The following is a 6,000-nucleotide window of genomic DNA, read 5'->3' as shown; positions in this document are numbered from 1 at the left end:
ATTTCCTGAGAGAATATACTGAATAAGGGGATGGTACTGATCTTAGTATAACATGCTCAATTGTCATATATTGTCCTTTTAAAAATAAGTAAGCAAAAAGAAATTTAAACTTGTACTTATACAAATAAGAACAAATCACTACTAGCTGTTTGAAAAATGAGCTAGGGTGATGTGACAAATACAGGGAATAGCACTAAGCAGTGAGTGGCAAGTTAATGGAGAGAAATTTGACTGGGAGGAAGAGCTGCTGAGCATGTAAATAAAATTAAAGATGATTAGAGATGGAGTGAGAAAGAAAATAAATATACACAAAGACAGCATGAATAGCTGCATGCCAGCATGCAGTCAAAATAGTGTGAATTTATCACACATATTTCAGATAAGACATTCCTCAAATGTCAGAAAAAAAGCAGGGCTCTACTGGATGTTGAACATATACATAGGCCACTAACCCCCATAAGTCTGAAAGATCTGACTTAAACTGTATAGGTCTAGCGGATGTCTTTCTTACAGCCCTAGGATGATGAAGATTCTATGCTTCCCTAGGCAATCTACACCAATGCTTGGGATCTTGCTGTTTAAAAATCCTCCCTGAGGACTAGCCTAAATCTTTGCAACAGTTTGAGCTTTCTACACTTTATTATTTATTCTTATGAGCTAGTGAACAATTTTTCTTCCTTCTTTGATGCTACCTTTTACATAATGGAAGCTTTCACTCTAAAATAATGCTTTTTATGTAATGCTTTTATATTTCTTACAGGTCTTTGGGCATTTTTCACACTCACAGGTTTCTTCTGGACCATGTCTCTTGAAATGAAATGCCAAAAATATTCCTTCACATACATAATTATACTTCACCACTTGATGCCTTTAATTTTCTGTAAAAGTATGACATTTCTGACTCTTGATCTGCTTGTCATACACTATACCTCCGAGAATTTTTTCTGTGGAACTTCTGTCTATAAAATCATAAGCACTTCATAAGAACCTGTGGCTTTTCAGGCTTGACAGTAAGGCAGCGCAACCCAGAACCATGTTCACAACAGAAGCCAGTGTGCGAAAATTCCTGAAAAGTGTAATAGTGATCCTACTTCTGCTTTATCATTTCAGCCTAAGAGCTGCCTGGACTGCAGGCCATCATGTTTTACAGCTACAAATGGACTTTTTCTGCATTAATTTATTTATCACTTTGGGAACTTGTTTGTACTTTCAGTTTCCAAACTATCCTGTGGCAACAATTTAGTTATGTCTTATATTCAGATTTATCAATTTTTAACATATTGCCTAATAATTTCATTGAGGTTCTGATAGTTTTTGTGAGGTTAGAAATAATTAATAAGCACTCTCTATTCACCTTATCCAAGACATTTACAATTTTATAGACCTGTAACATGTCCCTCTCTATCATCTCTTCTCCAAGCATGGAAAGTCTTGGTGCTTTTTCTCCTTCTGTTGCTCATCTCAGTGACTTACTCTCTTTTGCAGTATTTTTAAAATTCTATAACACCTTTTTTGAAAGCATACAATCAGAATATATCACGTATTCAAAAGGCGGATCAAGATGAGTTGACATAGTGACATAATGGGACTTTCTGTTTCATTCTCATTCCTAGGAATTTCTAACATGCTTTTAATTGGTTGAGCTTTTTTTTCCCACCTCCAGTGGTTCCAGACCTCTTTCTGAAAGATAACAGAAATCACAGTTTCAGACACCTGTTATGTATTTATAACTAGTGTATTTTTACCTCATGTAATGGTATTATACTTATCATGACTTAATTTTGGTTGTTTTTACTGAAAAGTCCTTCAGTATCTTGAAATCCCTCTGGATTGCTTTTTAGGCAGTTATATATTTTCCTAGCATGCATAATAGTTCATCACCTGAAAATTCTGTTCTTTCACAATTCACTCCTTTTCCATATGGTTATGTCTGCTTTACACACCAGAGATTCTACTTTGTATCCTAGGGGGTATCCACTGGTAGTTTCTTCTCATTGCAAAACGTACCTTTTTTTTTAACCTTGTTTTTATATATTCTGTTTGTCAGAGTAACTTATTTAAGTGCCTTTGATAACAACATGAAAAACATATCAATCAGATGACATTTATTGTTTCCTTCACAGATCTCTAATAGACTGGTAAGGAATGATATCCCAACAGAAGTTCGGCTGTCTCCCTGTCAGTATGTTATATTTATCCATGTATCTACTAGGATAATATTTCATTATGTAGAAAGAAAACCGATTGAAAATACAGATCAGATTTATGGGCCGGTAGTACCCAGAATTTCTCCTGGAGCTTGTTTTAAGCTTGGTGTCACAGCTGTCAGTACCCAGATCTCTGGCCCTATGAGGCTGATTGAAACCACAGGTTATACTGCAGAACTACTGCTCAGCAATTCATGTTTGAATTTCTTTACAGCCCTGGGATGATTCCCATCTTGTCTGTGTGATTTAGTTTGGAAAATTTTATTAGTTTGTTCTGAAATCTCTGTTATTAATAGTGTGAATTCAGTATTCCTCAGACTCATCACTCATCAAGAATGGCGTTAAGAACTGCCCTGACCTTCTCTTTAGTGAAAACTGATGTAAAGAATTAATTTAGCTTTTTCTAATACAGTTTATCCTTGTTGAGTGTCACTTGTGATCACTGATCAGTTCCACTGATGGTCTGGTGAGCTGCTTCTTTTCAGTGTTGTTAAGATGGTGTTGAACATCTAGCTAGGGCTTCTTCCAAACAGTGTTTTGTTTGTGATTTCCCGTTTGACTTCATAGACCTTCTCCTTCTGCTTTGGGTTTGTTTTAGTTTTTGGGTTTTGCTGTTGGTTTTGTTTTTTTTTTTTTCTCTTATCTTTTGCACATGATTACATATTTTTGGAAGTTATTTCTGTATTTCAGTACCTTCGTTTGTGGCTTGACCACACTAGTGCCGATTTTGCTTGAAAAGCTTTTGATATCTTCTTAACCGAGAGTATTCTTTGACTCCTGACCTGTAACATGATGTTGTTATGAAGTCTTCAATCCAACGCAAACTTTTTAATCTGCTTCTTTCAAATCTTCCTTTTCTTCTAAGAATTAGAATCTTACTGTTGACGAAGTCTCATCTCATTTTGTCTGTAACCTTTACCATCTCGAGATGGGCTGTGCACACCTGCTTCCTGATTACTGGGGTTCTTAATTGCATGACAGCAAATAATTGGAGTCTCTCATTATTATAATTTTCTACCTCGCTAACTTCTTCAGCAGTTCGTGATAACTGTCACCATTCTGGTAATCTGATAAATTGTAGCTCTAATATTGTGCTTCTATGTAGGAATATAATCCATGGAGATTCATACACACACACTGGTAGAATCTTTACCTTGTTCCCCTTTATGACATTTTAAATTAATAATGCCTGTGTGTCACCCACACAGTATCTATTCTTACCTGAGATCAGAGTTTCTCATTTCCAAACTTGAAATATGTCTTCTTTTTGTAGACTACTCTTTGAATTCATCAACTTAATTTTAAATTCTCATGCTGGCCTTCTGTGTGCTTGCAGATCCTTCAGCCTGAAATCACCTACAACTTTAACAAACATACCAAGTTACGAATGAATGTATTTAATGGCATTGAACCAGGGTAGAGTTTTCACATAATCTTCTAGTTTGACTGTAAACCATAAATTCCCTTTGTTTGTGGTTTTCTAGACCCGGAAGTTTGTTTATGAACAAGAATCCCACAAAAGAAAACATCAAAAACCTCCCTGAAATCCTGCTAGATTCCACTTATCTTTTTCTCAAGGTCTATTACTCATTAAGAAGGAAATTAGATGACTTGACATGATTTGTACTCAGCAGGTATATATTGGCTTTTATATATCTTCTTTAGCTTATAAATGTTTAATAATAATGTCTTCCATTACTTGCTTCATTATCTTGGGGGGACTGAAGATAAACTGGCAGTTTTGTTAAATCCTTGTCTTGTCTTTTTCTTCTTCCCTAAATACAAATAGTGCATTTATGCTATTCCAATGTTTATTTCTTATAATACAGGATGAGTTAACATCAATGTGGAATTAATGGAAGCAACTATTCCTTTGCTATGTAATAGCCCAAGGCTACTGCAATCCTCTATGGGCTATAGCTTACTCCTTTGCATGTAACTAACTGAATTCACTAGCTGTCCAGGAGCCAGTCCTCGCCACATACTCCATGTGACAGCAAAAGCTGGAAGATGCAACATGTTCACCACACTAGTGAAAAGACCAAATTAACTTGTTCACTTGTTAACTATTCTCTAATATCTATACTGCTTAATGCAATGTGATTATTAACTGTGCAGTAGTTCAAGGAGATGTATTATAAGTGAAGCAAATGACATAATTAATCTGGGAGGCAGCTGACATGGTGCTTGGACAATATATTTTGAGTGGCCAATAAAAGTTATTATATTTGAGAAAGTATCACAAAAGTGTGCCAAACTGATGAATAAAAACTGCTGATTTGCACACCAACCTTTTCTTTAACACATGAAAAAAAAAATTAGTAAAAGTTGTGGGATAAAAACAGTTTGAACACAAGCAATGATGTGCTCCTTAATGAAGTATCCTTCTCCAAATTATTCTCTCCTCTGCCAAACTCAGTTCACTTCAGTTTCATTAGCATAAATTTCATTCATACAGGTTCTGTCAAAATGTGAAAGAGAGACACAGTAGGTCAGTATTAGACCAGATCAGTCCTGCTCATTATAGGAATTCATTCTCTGTTTGAGGTTTGATTCCTTGAGACTATTTGTCATTGCTTTCTAACTCCAACTTAATGGAGGCTGCTGAAATATGTTGCTACTGACATAACTGCCCACTTTTATTGCTGAATACTATTTCTGTCATCAGTTCCTAATCTTCTGATTCCTGATTTTTTAGTTTATATCTTTCTTAAGCATTCGTGGATTTTGAACACTGAAATAGGAACAGACTTGTGTCAATCTTTTCTGCCACATTCATTGTACAGTCTTTTTTGTCCAGATTTATGTTGTGTTTTGTATCTCCCAATTTGTACCTTTAGTTTATTGTCATTGGCTTTATTTTAATGAAAGTGTCCTTTATTTTGGGCTTCTAGTCCAAATTAGAAATGCTACACACTGCCACCCAAGAAGCAAATCTAATTTGCAGTACAAATGCTAACTGTATTTAGCTTTAATGTAGTGAAAATCAACTGCCTACCTATCTGAATAAATCTCTCATTTCTTTTTGCTTTTCTACAGTTTTCAGCCTCAACTACCTAAGGAAGCAAGGTTTATTCTGTTGCACATTCTGTCAGGCTGAGTCTTGCAATAGCTTTGGAACCTTCTGGAAAATTTCAACCAATTTTGACACAGTGATTAAGGTCTCAGTGTTACAGCATTCCCACAAGCTGACTGGCACCAAACGTAGTGTAGAAACCCAATCAGCCTACCACTGAGGGAAGTTCATTTACATGGATATGCCCTCTCTTAGACAGGTGCAGACCAGCTTATCAGCTGCCTATCACTAGTACACATTAGGCCGTGTACCATATCTGTTTTCTTTCAGTTCATCATGTGATTCATCATTTGTAGTCTTTGTTTAGATGAAACAGGTTTTTATGCTAATTGTGTTAATTGTGTTTGGATAATATAAATGCTGCATTTCTACAATTTCTTATTCTGAGGGCTTTTGACTGTATTATTTCTGAAATTCAGATTATTATTTTTTTTTGGCTTTCATGGTTTCTCCTCAGACAAGGAGGTACTTGTATTTGTTCCTTGATGTTCAGCAATACCTTGCAAGTTTGCTAATGAAATTAGAATTTCTCAAACAAATGTAAAAATTTGCTATTGTCCTGCAAGATAAGACTTGATTTATATACAGACACATATAAAAATAAGTTAATGAAAATGGTTGCTTCCTTTTTGAATAGAAATAAGCTTGCTGTTTCTGGATTTGCCAAGCACTGTTGCTCTGATTAGACCCCAGGTCTGGGTGCTTATGTTTATGCTT

Source organism: Melopsittacus undulatus, chromosome 5, assembly GCF_012275295.1.
Source record: "Melopsittacus undulatus isolate bMelUnd1 chromosome 5, bMelUnd1.mat.Z, whole genome shotgun sequence".
NCBI lineage: Eukaryota > Metazoa > Chordata > Aves > Psittaciformes > Psittaculidae > Melopsittacus > Melopsittacus undulatus.
Note: the sequence above shows the minus strand (reverse complement) of the source record.